This window comes from Danio rerio, chromosome 2, assembly GCF_052040795.2.
Source record: "Danio rerio strain M-AB ecotype USA chromosome 2, GRCz13ab, whole genome shotgun sequence".
Lineage (NCBI taxonomy): Eukaryota > Metazoa > Chordata > Actinopteri > Cypriniformes > Danionidae > Danio > Danio rerio.
Window position 1 is genome coordinate 40,116,214 of NC_141022.1, and position 21,062 is coordinate 40,137,275.

Genomic DNA, 21,062 nt, shown 5'->3' on the forward strand with positions numbered 1-21,062 from the left:
AGGCAAATTATGGTAATTAGGCAAGTCATTGTATAACAATGAAAATGCTTAAGAGGCTAATAATATTGAAATAAAAAAAATTAAAAACTGCTGTTATTTTAGCCAAAATAAAACAAATAGTATTTGTTTAAGAAAGAAAAAAACTATTGTTGGAAATACTGTGAAAAAACCCTTGATCTGTTTAACATCATTAGTGAAACAACTGAAAAAGAAAAATTCACAGGAAGGCTAATAATTTTGACTCAACTGTGTGTGTGTGTCTCTCTCTCTCTGTGAATCAAATCACTTTTCTGGCATAAAATTATTCTAATCAAGCTAAAATATAACTTTTATATCTTTAATTTATACTGAGTTAGGCCATGTTAGATTTGCTTAATTTCAGACCCAGAAAATCCTCTTTTTGAAAAAAAAAATCCAATTTAAAAGCTTATATTTAAAACTACAACTTTGATGCTCTTTTTCTCGGAAATGTGATTTTAGCAGAGGGCTCATGTATAAATAGAAATTTTAACAACCTTTGAAAGATATTTATATATATTCAAGGGTTTCATAAGATTTCAGTCATGTTAATGTTTCTCGATGAATTAATTTGAACAAATGAAACTTTTGCTAAATCTCATGAATGCGAACTGTCGTTAGGGCTGGGCGAATAATCGAAGGCAATTTTCATTTGTGCATTTTGTCATTAAAGCCAGCCTGATCTCATGAGGAAACGTAACTATTTTGCTTTTTTTTTTTTTTTCAGTTTAGGGGCTAAATTGCATGAATTCTTATGAGTTCTGTTATATGAAAATTAACGATTTTAAAAAGAAAGCATGGCAACCAACCCAACCCAACCCCACCCCTAAACCAAACTGTCATTGGGTGATAAGCAAATCGTACTAAATTGTACAAATGAGATTGTACGAATTCATACGAATTAATCACTAAATCAAAATGTTACGAATTGCCGTGGGATGCATGTGCTTTCAGATGGAGCAGCAACTACATCTCAGTTGACTGGCAAACTACACAAAATCTTGTTTAAAATCTAAATCAATTTAATCAAACAATAACGACATTAAGATAATCATTCTGTGAAAATGACACCTGTTTTCGTTGTTTTTCCATGAACTACTGTACGCTTCAGCATAGTAAATGCAGCACCTAAAAATACCACAAATAAAAACATGGTTTTACTTCAAGCTCGATCAAATAAATCCCTATGCTAGATGATTCTGTAGTTGTATAATGATTAGTCTTTACTTTATTGGTCTATAATGCAACATTAGAACAGTCTTTCTTTGAGGAATGTTTGGAGTTTCTACTCGAACAACTGTGCTACTTTGAGAAGATGTGCATGAGAGTTGTTCAATTACATTTTATATTTTTAATTTATCACCCAGTAACTGTTAAACACCTTTTATTATGGATAAATGAGCTTTATTGGACTTATTTTAAACTGTTAAAGGTTAATACTTGCTGAAAGACATGTAGGATGTCTTCGGGATGAGTAAATCAGGAGCTAATTCTTATTTTTGAATGAACTAGCCCTTTAAGATCCCCTCAGATGGTTAATTGACAGTGATTTAGTATGAGATTTGATTGTTTGAGATTAAGTAGACTATATTAAATGGTCATTTAGACAACCTGTGGCTTTTTCTTTTAGAGGTTTCTTAGACTTCAATTTAAGTTTAAACCTTAACTAAATGAATCGTAGTGCACATACCTGTATTTACTATGTAATATCGAAGGCTGCTCATTTAACGGTTTGCATCAACAGCATATTTTAATGATTGTTTTTTCCTGCTTTAATGAATCTTTCAACGCAGTCATTGACCTGTGTTTCTCCAACATGAATAGCAGCTCTCGAACTGCTATTTTCCGGGTTCCTCTGTCTTTTATGATGCCTGCAAGCACAAACAACACAGCTTGAGTAATCAAGTCAAAGGCTTTGAGATGAACTCTTCAAAAACATACTCCCACTTCTATGTAGGAAAAAAGGTCACATTCGATCGCGTTTCCGAATGTGTGCAGCTTAGTAAAAGAGAATGTGCTGGAAGTCTAAAAACATTAAACGCTGGCTCACTTCCTCTGTCTCTGCGCTTGAAGTGCCATAACGCAATATACACTCCACATTCAGGGGTATTTTTTACAGATTAGCACCTAGATAGCCTTTCCATTTTTTCTTCTTCTTCTTTTTTTAACATTGGTGACAGGATCTCAAGATAGCCTGGCAGCAGACAGCACAGGGCCAATCTAAAAAAAAATCAAGTGGACACTTTGGAGAGATTGTATCTAGAAAAAAGCTATTGTTTCTCTCTTATCTGATATTAGAAGAGTCTGGGTCGCTCTCAGGTTCACAGGTGTCTATGTGGCTCCCATACAGAAAACTCATTTTGTTGATTTGATAAGATCGATCAGATCAGAGTTCATTCACTGTCTATGAATAGATCTTGCAAAGCAGAGACTGTCCAACTTCTTTCAAACAACAACAAAAAAGGCATACAATCTTTATTGATAACTTATCATCAATATCTTTTCAGAAATACTAGCAAATTTTCTAGTATGATAAGTTGTAATATCAAAGGTAGATTACCATTATCGTGCTGTTTGTGAACAAAAAACAGGGTCACCACAAGGCAGGTCATGTTGTAAAAAACTCCAATTAAAGATCTATTGGAGCAGTTTACAGTAATGACAAAAGCTTGACAAATGTCTGACTGGTGTGATGCGTCTAATACTCATGTCCCTGCATTCTTCTTTATTTATCAGTGCTCCAGTTGTGCAGTGTCTATTGCTATTATACTATAGTAACTGCAGTAGTATAAGTTATTATTTCAAGTAAGACAGACAGACAGACAGACAGACAGACAGACAGACAGACAGACAGATAGGACAAAAAATAAACAGAGATAGATAGATAGACAGACAGACAGACAGACAGACAGACAGACAGACAGACAGACAGACAGACAGACAGACAGACAGACAGACAGACAGACAGACAGACAGACAGACAGACAGACAGATAGATAGATAGATAGATAGATAGATAGATAGATAGATAGATAGATAGATAGATAGATAGATAGATAGATAGATAGAAAAATAAACAGACATACATAGATCAATAGATCAATAGACAGACCAAAAATAAACACAGATAGATAAATAGATAGATTGACAGACAGACAAAGTAGACCCAGGCAGACAGACAGACAGACAGACAAAGTAGACGTGGATAGATAGATAGACAGACAGATAGACAGACAGACAGACAGTAAGACAAAAAATAAACAGACATAGATAGATAGATAGATAGATAGATAGATAGATAGATAGATAGATAGATAGATAGATAGATAGATAGATAGATAGATAGATAGATAGATAGATAGATAGATAGATAGATAGATAGATAGATAGATAGATAGATAGATAGATAAAAAATAAACAGACATACATAGATAAATAGATAGACAGACAGACAGACAGATATGGATGGATGGATGGATGGATGGATGGATAAAGTAGACAGATAGATAAATAGACAGACCAAAAAAAACACACATAGATAAATAGATAGATTGGCAGACAGATAGGCAGGCAGGCAGGCAGGCAGGCAGACAGACAGACAGACAGACAGACAGACAATAGATAGATAGATAGATAGATAGATAGATAGATAGATAGATAGATAGATAGATAGATAGATAGATAGATAGATAGATAGATAGATAGATAGATAGATAGATAGATAGATAGATAGATAGATAGATAGATAGATAGATAGATAGATAGATAGTAGACATAGATAAATAGACAGACAAATGGACAGACAGACAGACAGACAATAAACTAGATGGATGGAAGGACGGATAGATGGATAGAGAGAGAGAAAATAAACAGACAGATAGATAAATTATACTCATTTACCAAATACATAGTTCATATACATCCACATGAATATACTAACAGATCTAGTAACCATATAGATGGGATTGGTAACGTTCATAAATAATCTGTGTCACATATTAAATGAAGATGCTCAGATGCGTCAGGAAATGCAGGAATGAGTTGTGTGTCTGTCGTTGGAGGCTACTTTGCTTTTCTGTATAATGGATTTATTACTTGTGCTGGTGGATAAACCGAAGGCTTTGGGTTGCTAAGCAACAGCGGTCATGTGATAAATAAACGGTGCTTGCTTCTGTAAAGGATCAGATTATTCTCCCTCAGTGTATTGTTGAAGGGAAAGAATAACCAGGGATGAGCAGGGCAGAAGTTGCAAAGATAGCCTTATTTACAAAAGTCTTTTAACTTCAAGCAAGCCGACACAATGCGCTATGTGGCAGTTCAACAGCCCTGCATTACAGTCAATAGCCAAATTTAAGATATGGTAATTAATAACTCAAGTGTCATAACTGAACACGCAGCACTGTGGACTTTATCACCACACCAAGCCAAATGGATTGGCTCAATTATCTGAATGGGGAACAGGGACCATAAAGCAGACAGCTTGAGACATTAAATGAAAGCCTTGACTCTGTTTCTGAATAATTCAAGAGGAATTTCTCCTGAATTATCAATAATTGCGTACCACCGATACGCCTTTGAGAGGTCATTACAAAGCACTGGGCCAAACTTTGGGTTAATACACCAGCTTTGTGCATGTCTTTTGGTTTTCATCTAATATTCCTCCTCGTCTCGTGCCGCAATATTTTGCACAATTAAGAAGAGTAATTATTGTTTCGCCAATGCACAGAGGACTGAATCGTTTTCAGTGGAATATTATTAATCATAATTCCTCTCCTGACCCAGCCTCTGAGCTGTGAAATTGTATTTCTACTTTACCAAACAACAATAATGGATAGGAGGAAAAAAAGAGAGGAGAAAGAGTAAATTGTACAGCATGGTCCAAATCAACGGATAATAATTACAGCAGCGCGCAGACATTGTGTCTGCAAAGGCTGTACTCAGCCGAAGTCATTTTCAATTAATCTAGACGAAAGCCATTGTGTGAAGCAACTCATGGAATTCTCTGAACTTCACAATGCTTAATAGCGCACTCTCTCCAACACTCGGCTCTGCTGAAACTTTGGAATAGAATTGCATTTATTAAGCCAAATGCTATGAGATGTTCACACACGCTCGCTCCCCCCTCACTAATCTGTTTGAGTGTTGAAATGAAATCGAAAAATATAAATACTGAAATAAGACCGCAGTCAAACTCACGCTGAATACCTAAGGGAAATTCTACTGGATTCTGGGGGTTCAAATGTTTCAGCGCAAGAGATGATGCAATCGCTGTGGTGGTGGCCATGATGATGAAATAGGCATAAACAATATACCAAACAGACATATCAAGTACAGTCTTGATGGATCTTTCTCTGCATTGCAGCAGTTAAAAAAAAAAAAAGTTTCTTTTCTAGTAACGGTATCCTGCTCTGGCAGATTCTTTGTTGTTGTAAGTCAGAAGGCTTTTATTGCACATATGAATGTCATATTTCAGATGCCAGTGATAGGACTAAAGAAAGATTCGATGTACTCTCTGATCAGTATATAAGGCAATGTGTTGTCTACGTTACTTTACAATAAGGTTTTGTTAGCTTATGTTAGTTAATGTAGTATTTACTAACATGGAAAAAAAACAATGGATAATATATTTATGTAAGCATTTACTATCTTTGTTAACATTAATGAAAATAAAATAAATCATTGATAGTTTATGTTAAATCACAGTGCATTAATCTTAACAAGCATAAATTTGGATTTTAATAATGCATTATTTTATTTTGAACTATCATAAAAAATGCTGTGCAAGTAGTTCTCAATCTTAGTTTATGCTATTAGAAATATTAAAACTAAAATCAACTAATAAAACCTTGCTGTAAAGTGTTTTTTCTTTACAAAATTATATATATAAAAAAAGGTTTTTAACTGTTTTAACATTTTTCTATATCTATTAACTGTGTTAAATTATTTATTGTATGGCTTTTACCTGAGGATTGGCCAGTTATTTTGGCATATTATTATTATTATTTATTAAGGCTAATCGCTACTTAATGTAAGCTGATATAGTTATAAACATGAAATACTTCAAATAACCAAGGAACGTTGCATAATGTATAGTGGCAAGAATCTAATAAAAAAATACACTGATCCCAACAGGGTTATTAAAGTTAACTAAAACCATACAACAAAAATATTTTTGGCTATTTAAATAGCAATAAATACAACAAAAACAAACAAAAAATTACACTAACCCTTATGTACTGTTGGAGATGTTTTCATCCACTCTGGGGTGATTTTGAGTCTTAATTTGGCCATAACGTTTTCTGTGTTTCAGCTAGCAGAATGATTTTGGTGAAAAATCTTATTTGACACATATTTTAAGGAAATTCTTTGAAATTTTTAAAGAACTCGAAACATTCTGGGCAAATGTACTACCCTTTTGTTGTGTTAGAGATTAAATCATCCAATAAATTAAACTGCTGTAAAAATGCATCAGATAAATATTTTATTTTATTTAAAAAATATATTTTTGCATAAATCTGTTAAATCAACCTCAATCCTGATCCAAACTACTAAATTGCTTAGAAAAATTACCGGATTTTAACTCTTTATTTGCCAAATTAATAAATGATGGCACATAAAATGACGTATTTTTTTATTGAGGACTGGATTTTTTTTTTACCTTTAAAGGTCTTGGACATTTGAAACAACATTGCTTTTGATGTATTTTTTATGATTTTCAATTTCTATTCAATTTCAATTTCTCCTTAATTTACAATTGGTGGCTGTTTTTGCCCATTGACTTTTTACTATAACCACATTTTTTTGATTGCAAAACCATTACGTAATACACACACACACACACACACACACACACACACACACACACACACACACACACACACACACACACACACATATATATATATATATACAATACAATCATGCATTTTTGATTGTTAGGTGATTTTCCCTGTTTGCAAGAGGCCAAATTTGTCATTTTTACTGTTGATCATCAGTTGGCAGCATTAACCCTTTAGATAAGCCTGTGTAAAAAAAAAAAGGTTAGTTTCTGGATTTTATATGAAAGCAAATTAAAGAGGGTGTATGTGTGTCTTTGAGTGTGAGAGTGACCTTTGCACACTTACCTTGAAGTGTCTGAGAAAATATGCTTCTCAGCTCTTAAAACTACATGCAATAAAAATAAACACTGCATTTATGCACCATTAAACAAGATTATAACGGAAGTCAACAGGGCAAAAACTGCCACTAACAGTAAATTAGGAAACAGTAAAAAAGTAAAAAACTAACAATGCATCAAAGCCAATGTTGTTACTAATCTTTCACATGTCCAAGACTGTGATAAAAGATTTTTAAAAAACCCAGTCTACAATTACTTCTTATTTTGAAAATATGTCATTTTGTGTGTTTTTTTTTCACCAAATCAGCGACATCATTTGTGAGCTTGGCAATTAAAGAGTTAAAATGATGTAATAAAAAAAAAAAAGTTGTTTTGATTAGAACTGAGGTTGATTACCAGATTTCTTTGCACAAAAGAAAAAAAAATCTGATGTATTATTTGTACAGCAGTTTAATTCAGTGGATGTTTTCATCGTGAACATAACAAAACTATAGTAAATTTAAACACTGCACAAGGGTTAAAAATAAATATAATGACAAAACCATAACCTTAGAACAAAAATATTTTAACAAATAGAGAATATATATGAATTAAAATGTAATTAAATTCCTTCAAACCATAGAAACTATACTTGATGGCACGGCAATAACATTGCATCATACAAATTTAAATTCTCATACTTGTTTTTTAGTCTTCAAATTTGAAGGTAAGACGCTTAAAAATATCTCTTCTTTGGATTTAACTGCATCCACAATGTGTTGAGAGAAAAAAGTGACGCAAAGGAATAACTCAGACCAAACCCAATAAGGGAATAAGAACTGGCCTTTGGCAGGAATACAGTATCAGTCTGTCTAACAATGGGCACAGAGGCGACAGCACATCTAAATCTCAGGTTCAGGTGTAGCTGCTGAGTTACAGCATAGATCTCCTCAGCAAACAACCACATCTGGAGGCAGGCATACAGTACAGTTAGAATACAGAGAGCTCATAATGACCATGTGCTAAAGGTCCAGCCAAACCTCATTTACTTTTGCCTCCCTCTTTGTGATCAATAAATACTATTAATGGCTTATTTGGTGTGAAGCAAAAAGGTCTGTATTACCAGGAAAGATGTATGTGTCGGCATTCACATTAACAATAGTAACTCACTGCCTGAAAGTACAATTTGTGATCATACAATATAAAAAATAATCATGTTTAAAAAATAAAAATGTTGAATCAATTAAAAAAACTATTAACTTAATTAGGCAAAACTGAATAATCAACCATCATTTAATAAAATACTGGATATTGATGTTTATATTTGGAGTAAAATGTGCATTGTAAAAGAAAAATATTAAATGTCCTAGTAATCTCAACTTACATTTGACAAACAAACTAAAAATATTAAGTTAACCCTTACATAACTAAAACTGTTTGTTGAAATTTGATTAATTTATTAAAAAAAGCTAAAATAACATAAAAAATGGCTGGCCAATAAACAATATATTCAATTGAAATAATATCAATTAAAAACAATGATAAACTCTGGACTTTTTACTCTGTATTAATTAAGAGCCAATCACACAGTAAAAATGTGCAACAATAAGAATTTTAAAGTGTGTTTATATTAGTAATGTACCAAATTTTTGGGTCACTGAAAATATGTTGTGCCATTTAATGGACCCTCTAATTTTTGTGGCTTCAGTCATTGTAGGGGTACTCTTTTAAATCTGGAATAATTAACAACTAATAATTAAAATATTTATTGGTATCGTTCAATATGGAAAATAATTATCCAGATTGCATTTTTGCCATATCGCCCAGCCCTACATAAAAACATCTGTTGTCATATCATTTTTTACAACCTGGCCACTTTAGTTCCCCATTCTCAGTGTTGCTAAAAAAAGAAAAAAGAAATCTGATGCAATGTGCGCAGATCAAAATGTAATGCCACCAATTGATACTTTTCATTCATGTCGTTATCTTTCATTTGTAGGCTTTTTTCTTTCATTAATGTGGTGTTTCTGCCACAAACCATCATTTTCACCTCCAATGGACAGAGGAATTACAGGTATAACATCTCATAATGAACCACAAACTAAGTAAAAATTGAGAAATGTCCTGCTCAATTTGTACTAGCAAAAAAGGTTAAGATTTTTTTGCCAGTGTGTCATCATCAGCTTTTAAAGGATATGATCAAATCAGTCCAGTCATTACTGTCCTACAGTGTGTGCAGTCATTGAAGTCTGAAACTGAAATGCAGATATTATAATGGATTTGTGGTTTATGATTCATGTTGTAAGTGGAAGACCAAGCCCCACAGACTGGGCCATCTCAATCAGAGTAGAGTATGCTCTCACACACACAAAAACAACAATTTAAATCATTTTAGACTCTTTGATCAATTAGGTGATGTACAATGTAAAAGTGTTTTCGACCTTTAGAACTAAATTACAAACCTTTAAAATACACAATAGTGGCCAAAAATGGAGGATTTATGTCCTTTCCAGCAAGAGTCAACACTCAAAAAATTATGTTTGTTATATGTTCAAACTACTTATTTAAAATGAGCTGAAACTCAACCTTTGATTCTTTAAGGGTAATATGGGAAAAGGATTTGGGGTCTATTTTTAGTGATGAGGAATGGCTATCCGCCTGCTCAAATTTCTATCCCAAAAGTATTTCAATTTCAGTTTATGGACAAAATTATAAATGTATTCACAGGATTCATCTATCCTACCCTAGTTCGCCTTCATAGAATATTTCCCAATTCTTCTCAGTTATGTTACAAATGTAAGGTAGACATTGGCACAGTGATGCATGTATTTTGGGACTCACAAAATTATTTAAAAAATAATTGGGAAAAACTTTTGCTTTGACCCCAAAGGTATACTTGTCTTGAACTGTAAAACTGTGTCTTGATTGTGATAAAGAATGTGTATTAAACTTTTGTATATACTTGGCCAAAAAATATATATTATTATGGACAACTGCTCAGATATGTCAGTCAATACGAGTCACTTTTACCACTGGAAAATCTAATCTATGATTTGCATCAGAGATCTGAGGTGTTCTGGCGCATTTGGTCCTCTCTCTGGAATTTTCAGAGACTCAGAGACTGAATCTTTCTAAATTTGATTTGATTTCATTTTATTTCTGTCTTTGCTTTTAATGAATGTTTAATTTAATGTTTAATTTAATTTAATTTAATTTAATTTTTAATTTAATTTGCTTTTAATTTGAATGTCGAACAAAAATTGCTGTACTTGTTGTCACCAGTACCACTGTTGTTCTGTTGAAAAAAAGAAACAAAAAGTACTTTATTAAAAAAAAAAATCATACTATCCTTGCACTTCATGCATTGCATATAAAAAATAAAAAGCACTATGGATAATTTATATACACTTTTTTTTAAAGAGCTTAAAATGCAATTCTTGAACAATTTTTTTGCCACAACTTCTGTTCAATCCACTTAAATTTGTAAAAACTAATAAGCTAACTTAATTCCATCATGTTGTGTTTGGAACCCAATATTTTGAACAAAGGCATACAAACCGACAGTGGTTCACAGTGACAAAGCACCCATACATAATTTATTTCAATAAGCTCAACTTCATGCAAATGAGCAAAGAAAGAATACAACAGCAACCAATGAGCACGCAAACAGGAACGCCCACTCGAAGCCAACAGCTCAGCAACCTCCAACATTTTAATCAGTGTCAGTGTAAACGCCCCCTTACCTTCCTATAAAAACAAACAAATTAGCTTTAGAATAACACACCGACATGCCTTTTCTCCCCTTTCTGCCTCCATTGCTGCATTGTCTGCAAAACTGCCTTGCTGCACTTGTTAGGTTTGCTGACTTTTTGGCTGCATTTTCAGCGGTTGCAGGGTAATCTGCGTTGACACCGCAGTGATTTAAAGCTTATTTGCAGAAGATTTCGACAGAATTCCTGGCACTGTAAAACATCCATAATTCAGTAAACTCTTCCCTCCTGGTCTCATGGGATGCAAAACCTGGCTAGTGGCCTTGTGGAGAAAACGAGAAAACCAGAAAGAGAGACAGAGAGATTGAGGGAACCGTTTGCTTTGCAGCAACTGATTCTAGCTGATAGCGCGCAGTGGAGAGTTCAGATACGGCTGCTGAAATGTGCTTTGGAAATGTGCCTCATTAACATCAAAGGTTAATTCCCTTAAAACAACACCGCTCTCCGTGTGTTGTTTTCAGGGAAATGCAAATTCATGCGAAGCTGTGAAATTCGTTAACCAGGTACAGCGCTTCAGAACTACAACTATATTCTCTTTTTATCTGTATGGAACGGATTACATATCCAGCGCATGAACAAATAGCCCAGAACGATTGCTTGTGCACAGGGTTTCCACAGGGCTGTCCCATTCCAAACTGGAAGCCCCCGCAATCATGAAACCTTCCAAATTTCATCAGTCAAACTTACTGAAGTTCCGATTAATTTAGGACTTACATAAAGGTTACGTAAAGTGATGAATAATGAATGGTGCATAACACCACACTGTCATTAAAAACTTCATATTTTATTAAGCACGGGGAGAGAAGCTCTGCAGATACAATTCATGTACCTCTCTAATTATCCTTGCAAATGACTTCGGGGACTAGGCCTAAATAAGAGACTGCAGAAGACAGCACCACTGCATATCATACAGCTGCCACTGTCATTTTCCCTTTCATGTGCGCTAGCCAAGGTCAGCCGTGCTCACACGTTTGATAATGTGTACGTTTCATAACCAGCCTGAAATTAGCAGTGGAATGAAAAAAAAAGAAAAGAAAAAGAAGTGGCGATCACTTTGAGGTGCCTTTTATAATTGATCTGAGTGCAATTTCGATCATACGAGAAAGCAGCGGTCACGCATCGTTCGTCTGGTTTTAGTGAATCTCCAGAATCCTCCGAGCTGAAATCAAAGAGATTGTGCTTAGTCACAGACCATTTTTCTCCACACTCACTCGCTCACTCACGAGCCAGTAAATGCATTGCCGGGTAAAGAGCTTTCTCTGCACTTCAAAAAGAATTTGAATATCGCTGTTATGACATGCATGCACCTTACTGAAGCGAAATCGATTTGGCCATCTGACCCGTCCTCCTCCTCCTTTAAGAGTCTAGACAAAGTGGAAGCCCGGTATACGATGGGGCCTGCGTTTGCCAGAGACGGGCTATAGAACATGTGGGTCGCAAAAGACGAGCCATCATTTTAATGTGACATCTGTGCATCCATTCCACGTCAGGGATGAGCAGGCGCAAATTCCCAGGTAGACAAACGCTTCCGCCTTGGCTCCATTTCAATGACAGCGATGATATCTGAGAGGATAATGGCGAGTGTCAGACTGGGAAATAGACTGGAATAATTGATACTGTGAGGGTGTTATTCCAGCAGTCGGAGTTAAGAGACGATTGGCAGCGAGCCTAAGAGCGGAGAAAGACTCTCTGAAGCCGCTGGGCTTTCTGAAACTAACTGTTCTGGAATTGAGACTAGTGATGATGTGAACAATAACCTGGCCTCCTCTGAGGAAATGAAAAAAGACTCATAATGGAAGGCGCTAAACTCTGCCTGCATAGATATACCCATTCATTACAACTGAGGAAATCATTAAGCTTTTATTGGGAGTATTATGGGACAAGCTTGTGCACATCTTCTTTTTTTACTTTGCGCTCATGTATAAAATTTCCTTTCACTATGGAACTAATGAGTGGATGGTGAATCTTCTCACTGTCATTATGAAGTCTGGAAGCTCACAGCGATAAACCGTCATCAGCATTCTGAAGGCACTGGGGAAACGACTTTACCGTATCACTCCTGTTCACCCCACTGAATTTAACCTAGACTTTCAGGAATAAATTGCATGAGCAGATTCACTGGCATTACACCGGGTATTTAGAGAAATTATGTTTTAATCCATGATTCCAGTATTGTATGTAATTCAATTCAGTATTATAATTCACTTCTGAAAAAAGGACTGCGTAATCCTTGACATTTCAAGGTTGGGGTGTTTTTTCTTTTCTTTTTTTTAAAGTAATGAGTAACAAAAGGAAGATCAGTCTTAAAAAGATAGTTCATCCAAAAATGAAACTTTAATTTATTCCCCCTCAGGCCGTCCAAGATGTAGGTGACTTTTTTCTTCAGATGAATATTAAAGGAGATTTTTAACTGAAACCGAGGTCCTTGGTGATTCATAAAATGCAAGTCAATGTCTACCGTCTCTTTAACAATCAAACATATACAGGCCAAAGGAAATTAAGACTCCTAATCATGCTATTTACATATTTACAACATTATAACCTTTCACTCCCATTCTTGGTGGTTGATGCTGGTTGTGTATAATGGAGAGGATAATCAAAGGATAATCAAATTGTAAGTAAATAGTTAATAAATTACTGTCTAAGCTAAAGAAGTAAAGAGATTGCTTTTCATTTTTAGTTTATAAAACTAAATTAAAATTTTTAGGGTTCAAAAGATCCACCCCTCAATGACAAAGGTCCCGAAATTGTCCCACATGAGCTCATTTGTCCTATTTTGACTGCTGCACCATCATGAATAGTGAAAATAACCCACTGAAAAAAGCTTTCCTCTGAAATCTCAGCCATCCCCTTTCCTCATGCATTCCTAAATGTGTACCATACAGGAGAGTGGGCTTAACAAACCACCTGTAGAAAAAAACACCCTCTCATCTCTCTGACTCTTGCACAGATTGCACATTTGCACTACAAAATCATTTATTAATTGCTCCATGTCTCTAAATGTAAATGTAAAGTAAATGAATGAATGTACCACAATCATGTTGCGCTGCTTGTTTCAACCTTAAATTACTCTTTTGCACAATATTCAACCTTAAGTACCTCTTTTGCACTATATTCAACCTTTAATACCTCTCTTGCACAATTTCTTGCACAACATTGATTAGTATCATGTAAAAGTACTTGTATAGCCTGAATACGTGTATAGATAAGTATCTTATAGTTTACTGTATCTTACACTGTAAAACCCAACAATCACCTTTCTCAACTGAAATGAGTGTAGTTAACTCAAAATTGACTGAAAGTTAATTCTACTCATTTGAAAAGAGTTTTGAACTCAGTGTTGAAGGTAATGAGTTAATTAAATACCTCATTACTTTAACTTAAATGAAGTAAGTTCACAGTGCTCATATAGATTAGTTTTTAACTCAAATGGTTTGTAGCAATTAGTTTCCTCAAATGGTTTGAGTTGCTTTAACTTGAGTTTTACAGTACTCAGCTGGTTTGAGTTTTCTTCATTTATTGTGTTTTACTGTGCTCAAATTGCTTTGTTTACTCAAATGGATTAGGTTCACAGTACTTATTAGGATTAGTTTTTGAACTTAAATGGTTTGTTGCAATCGGTTTCCTCAAATGGTTTGAGTTACCTAAACTTATTGGGTTTTTAGTATAATTATGCATAGGTTTTTTAAAATAGCTTTTTTTGTCCAGTGTTGAGCTTGTATTTATGATTATGTAGCACCGTTGTCCTACAAGACACAACATTTCGTTCCTCTGTATGTCCACACATGTAGCAGAATGACAATAAAGCTCAACTTGACTTGACTTGATAGACAATCAACCCTGAAATTATTATAGTGTCAAATTCAAGTAGTATTTAAAAAAAATAATAATAATAAATAAATAAATAAAAGGTGCTTTTGGGCTCAAATTTTAAAAATTAAGAATTTATTTTCTATTGCCTTTAATTATTAAGTAAATAAATTATTCGAGTAACTCTTTTTAGACAAACTAATTAGAAAAAAAATGGTCCCACTTTATATTAAGTGGCCTTAACTAATATGTACTTAAACAGGAATTACTAGTTTATTACAATGTACTAATTGTGTAAATACATGTATTCACTGTGTACTTATGCTTGATTAAATACATGTATGTAATTACATCTGTAATTAACTTTTGTAAAACATTTGTAAATACACTGTTTACCATCCCTTACACCTAAACCCACCCTTTAACCTACCCATGCCACCAAACCTGTCCATAACCCAACCTCTATCCCAACTTAAAAGCACAGCAAGTGTTCTCAAATACATTAAAAACAAAGTAAGTACATTGTATTTATTTTTTGATGTAAGTACATAGTAGTTAAGGACACTTAATATAAAGTGGGACCAAAAAATTAATTACAAATTTGAAGTAACTTACCCAACCTTTAATGGTACTGTCTATACAGTAAAAGTTAAGCAAACATCATCAGTCTCGTTACTTATTTATTTGTATTTTATCAAACACCAAGCACCACAGTTTCAGAAAATAATATTGTTTAACGCTTATCTGAAGCAAAAGATCTTGCAAACGATCAACAATTTTAAGCTTTTAGTAAAACAATCCCTTTTAAATCAGGATGATAAAAAGTGATTAGCTTTTACTCCATATTGTGATGTATATCAGATTGAAATCGAATCATCTTAAAAAAAAACAAAATTAATAAAATCCTGGCCTCAAGCTGGTGCAAACATCATCAGAGAGGAGTTGTAAAAGGAAGGAATGTTTTTTTTTTTTTTAAGATTATACGTGGCCACATGAATGTTCCAAAAAATAATGATATGTACAGATAAATTATTCAAAAGAGTATTGCGATATTCCATAAAAATTTCATGGCGACTTTAAACTTAATCCAAAATACTGTAAATTCTGACTGAGAAACGCAACAATACAAATAGCATTTTTAAAACTGGTTATATATTAGTCATAGAAAAGATGATACAACAAAATAGCCATCTACAGTAAATTGCTTCGAGGGATAGTTCATCCAAAACTGAAAGTTCTGTTCTGATTTACTCATCCTCATATCTTTCCGAACTTGTTAGACCTCCTTTCTTCTGTAGAACAAGAGAAGATATTTTTAAAGTGTTTCAGGGTTTTCTTTTTTTTCATACAATGAAAGTCAGTGGAATCCATTGTTGTTTGTTCCCTCTGTGCTCTGCAGAATATCTTTGTTTTGTTTTGCAGAAGTCATGAAGGATTGGAACTGTGTCTTCAAAAGTAAACTACAAAACGCTGCCCTCTCTATCGCCATCTGTGGATAAAACGTAGAACTACAAGTTGCACTACAGTTCAAATGTTTGGAGTCTTTTTAAATGCTTTTAAAAGTAGTCCCTTTGCTCACCAAAGCTACATTTATTTGTTTAAAAATACAGTAATTTTTTCTAAATAAAATACCATGATCATACAATACTTCTAATGCACAGATTTGGTGTTATATTTTGAGATTTATTTGGTAACAATGTTTTATTTTCATTGTTGGAAAAAAATTACATGTTCATGCTGAATTGTATAAAAAAAATAATAAATCATGCTGACCCCAAACAGTTGAACAGTAAATCGTTAGAGTTGTTTTATGAATAATCTGATGTTTTTAGATGGTGACCTTTGATAGCCATAAGAGTGGGTTTGTCTTTCTACTAAAAAATACTTGAAAAATGGTCAAGTACAGCTCTAAAAACCATAGTAAAACCACTTCACAGTCCACTGTTCTTTGCATTTGAAATTTGCTTTGTGTTTTAAATACATGCTTTGAGTAATCAGCAGTGGTGGAAAGAGTACTAAAAATTAAAAGTACCACTACTTGCCTAAAAATGTAGTTCAAGTAGAGTAAAAAAATCTGTTGTAAATATTACTCAAAGTATGAGTAAAAAGTCAACCTTTCAAAAGTACTCAAGAGTAGTGAGTATTACGCAGTAAAAAGCTGATACATTATAAGTAATTCATGGATGTGTGTAAAATATACCATTCTGTAGTGCCCAGCAGGGACACAACATCATAAGACCTTAATATTAGGTTAGATTTATCAGGTGACCAAAATTCAATGTTTAGCCAGCGTTCAAGACAATAACGACATCAAATGACGTTGATATTTGGTTGATTTTAGCTTGTGTTGGAAAGTTACCAAAATCCAAGGTCGAGCCAACATCTTGAACCAACATCATATTGGCATCAAATACTGACATTTATCTGTCAGGTATGGCAACTAAAATCCAACATCTGATACACCTCATAGTGGTAATGTTCACATAACGTCAAGCTGTAACAACATTAGACGTTGATTTTAGGTTGGATGTTTTCTAATCCCCATAGACAAGAAATAATAAAGTAGTGACTGCAGGTTAAAGCAGTGAAGTAAAAGTACCAATACAGTAAAAATGTACTCAGGGGAAAGTAAATATTTAAACATTTTTAAAACTACTTAGTAAACTAAAACTCCTGAGAAAAAGTACTCTGCAGTAATATGAGTATTTGTAATTTGTTTCTTTAAACCACTGGTAATTAGATTATTTTGGGTTTTCAAAGTCTTTAGTGTTATTTGTGTATTATAAACTACAGATAACATGTTTTCATTTCATTTTTTTATTTCAGTTTATTATTTCGAGCATTTACAGTTGAAATCAGAATTATTAAACCCCGTGAATTTTCCCCCAATTAACGGAGAGAAGATTTTTTTTTTCACAATTCTAAACATAATAGTTTTAATAACTCTTTTCTAATTTCTACATTTCTTTTATCTTTGCCATGATGACAGTAAATAATATTTTACTAGATATTTTTTAAGACACTTCTATACAGCTTGAAGTGAAATTTAAAGAATTATTATATAGGTTAATTTGGTTAAATAGGCAGGATGGTGTAATTAGACAAGTTATTGTATAATGATGGTTTGTTCTGCTTACTTTAAAAATATATAGCTTAAAGGTACTAATAATTTTGACCCTAAAATGGTTTTTAAAAAAATCTTTTTTCAACTTTCTCCAGAAGAAAAATTATTATCAGACCTACTGTAAAAAATTCCCTTGCTCTGTCAAACATCATTTGGGAAATATTTGAAAAAGAAAAAAATTCAAAGAGCGTTTAATAATTCTGACTTTATATTTGCAAAAAAAAAAAATGATAGTATGTCAATGTTAAATATTTAGTTTTTGGACTTAATATATTTAGGGAAAAAGTATCTAATTTTAAACTCATTGGCTGAGTCACTGTGTTTAAAGATCTAGGCATACTTATTGTCTATGCATTTTAATCTGGAATAGGAGAAAATGTTTAAGCAAAACCTGTAAGATGCTAATTTTGAAGTGTCCACTTCTGTGTAAAACGTTATTCATAATAAGAACACTTATTCCATTTACATATGATTAATAGCTGGAGTTTTGGTTTTCACAATTTGCATTTTGTTGTAATAATGAATTGCTTTTTTGCATAATGTTTCCTCTGGAAATGTTCCAAAATGTAGGTGGACTGTATATAAAAAAACATATATGCGTCATTGTTTTATCAAGAGAAATATAATATATGCAAGAAGAAAAAAAGATAGAAAAAAGACAAATATTATCATTAAAACAGAAAATGTCCATTATTTACTCCCTGTAAAACCTATAAGACTTTCATTCGTCTTCGTAACACAAATACTCATTTTAATCAAATCTAAGCGATTTCTGTCCCTCCACTAAAAGTCTATTCAGCCAAAACCTTCATAAAGATATATAATAAATCAATATCAAGTGGTTTAATAAAAGTCTTCTGAAGAGGCATGATTGATTTATAAAGATGAGAAGATTCAATTTAGACTTTTATTCATATATAAGCATTGCGGAGGCTCAATACGACCCTCATTGCTTCTCATGTAATTTAAAATATAGTAAATGGAACACAAATGTACAAAGATGAATGTATTTTTTGGTGATTGAATTGAGAGTGAGTTAATGACAGATTTTTCATTTCATTTAATATTTTTACACTAACCCTTTAACCCAAGTCATGTCGTTAGTATAAAAATAAATTTGCACACTTAATATTTACAGCTAGCACCATAGGTTTAAAAGCTCGGCACACAGTAGGGAAATAAGTACACATAAAATAGAAATAGATCCCAAATGTCTAAAAGCTGACAGCGCCGTGCTCTCCTGTTCCCGCAGTTATATTAAGAGCCCTGACTAATGATCTGTCCTTTATCTCAGCCATGCAAAGTATATCTCCTCTCGCCTTTTCCTTCACACATCCTTTCTCTTCCATTTTCTTCTCTGGTGCATCTGTCGACCGAGGCAAATGTTTGTTGTGGATCTGGTTTGGAGGTTTCCTTTCGAACTGCCATTTACACATGCAGCGAATGAGTTGAAACAAGCAGCAGAGCTCAAATATCTAGACAAATTTACCGCAGCACGTCACAAAAAGTCATATCTTTTTTCTTTTTTTTTTTTTTGTTATCGTAGATTTTTTCCCCAAAGCCTTTGAAGAGAATGTTAATGATCCCGAAAACCTGTGCCAAAAAGCTTGACGATGGATTTCTTTCTCTCTGATCAAAATTGGAAGAGCCTGACACTGAGTAAACCCGGCTGGAGTCCCAGTCGGTATGATCTATATTTCATTGTCTCAGTAACATCTGTAATTAATCATTCTTCTCAAAATGAATGCAGTCTGTCCCCTCTTCTATTTTTTATCTAATGGGGTCAGCACTCTCATTTAAACCAAGGAAAATGGAGGGGAAAGAAGAAAATACGGAGCGTGTGTACGTCTGCGGATATTTTGATTGGTGTGGAAAAGAGCTGAAAATGGCATATTCTTAAGGTGGCAGGACAGAGACCTCTAATTATGCCCTCTTTCTAATTATATTGTTGCATCCGATAGAAAATCCTTTATTATTGTTATTATGATGTCTTATCATGCAGAAACATGGGCTTGCTATACTAACAGGGAGAGCAAAACTATTTCTGTCATTCTGTCATGAAACTGAAAAACAATAATTAAGAAAAGGTCGCCCTCGTGCTGTTTGTTTCACCGGTTGTGGTCTTATCAAGCCTGGCAGAATCTCTTAATTAGCTTAATATGACAACTAGAGTTATATTATTACATTACATTAATTCCATCGTTACTGCAGTGTGTTATTTTGTCATATGGCTGTCTGGAATACTTGGCTCTGATTGGTCAGAGTGTTTGGTTTTATTAGAAAAGTTTATTTAAGAGTCATGAATCAAACCTGATATGAGGAGAATCACAACATTAAAGTTCGATTTTAAAAAAGAAAAATAGAATACATAAGAGCTTTATGAGCTAATTGCAATCCCACAAAGCATAGCAAATTACAATTTAATTACAAACTATGGGGAATATGTTTTTATTCATTTGAATTTTTATTTATTTAATTGATGGTGGCGCTTTTGGGCACTTAAGTGTTCTTCTGTTGAACACAATTCTCTCATTTCTCAGATGAAAATAATGAATCAATGAAATAATGTTGCCTTATGGCTTTAACAACACAGCAGCTCAGGGTAGATCTAACTTTAATGGTTTATACAGTACATACGAATTTATTCCCATATGGTGAAAATGAATGGGATTTTTACACCAGGACCCAACTGTTTCACAATCTCCTTACAAGAAGCTTTCAGTAAAGATTCCTGACATAACCATGTTTTTTTCTTTAGTGAAGAGCATTATAATAATCTAATGAATATTAGATCAATAACACTCTTGTGGAAAGAAAAGAGGATACTCTTTGAAACGCTGACAACCTCCACCAGATGGTGATGAGAACAAACAAAGAGGTTGCCATATCTACCATATCAGGGTAATACACAACATTAAAATAATGCACACTGTACATATCTGATAGGACAAAAACTAAGAAAGTTTTTTTTTTAATTAATAAAATTCTAATTAATGAGGAATTGAAAACTGGCAATGGGAGGAAGCACAAGAACAAGTTCATTCTAGTTCTGTGTGTATCAGGCATGATTTAATACAATTTAAGGTTCTGCACCAACTTCACTTGTCTAAATTAAAGCTGTCTAAGATGTTCCTTATGTGGACCCACTATGTGATAGATGCAGTCAAACTCCGGCATCGCTTGGTCACGTGTTTTGGAGTTGTCCTGAAATAGTTAATTATTGGATTTTGGTTTTTCAACTAAT

The 21,062-nt window shown here is 33.5% G+C and overlaps 2 protein-coding genes across 2 annotated transcripts in view; both read right to left on the bottom strand.

The window, feature by feature from the left end:
- The window catches only part of skila (SKI-like proto-oncogene a), a 672,908-nt gene that overhangs the window by 103,779 nt on the left and 548,067 nt on the right, over positions 1–21,062 (bottom strand). The gene's annotated exons all lie outside the window — the stretch shown is intronic.
- The window catches only part of slitrk3b (SLIT and NTRK-like family, member 3b), a 39,447-nt gene continuing 20,160 nt past the window's right edge, over positions 1,776–21,062 (bottom strand). The window contains exon 3 of the transcript XR_015477524.1: positions 1,776–1,889. The gene's annotated coding sequence lies outside the window, so the exon portion shown is untranslated. The remainder of the gene's footprint in view (positions 1,890–21,062) is intronic.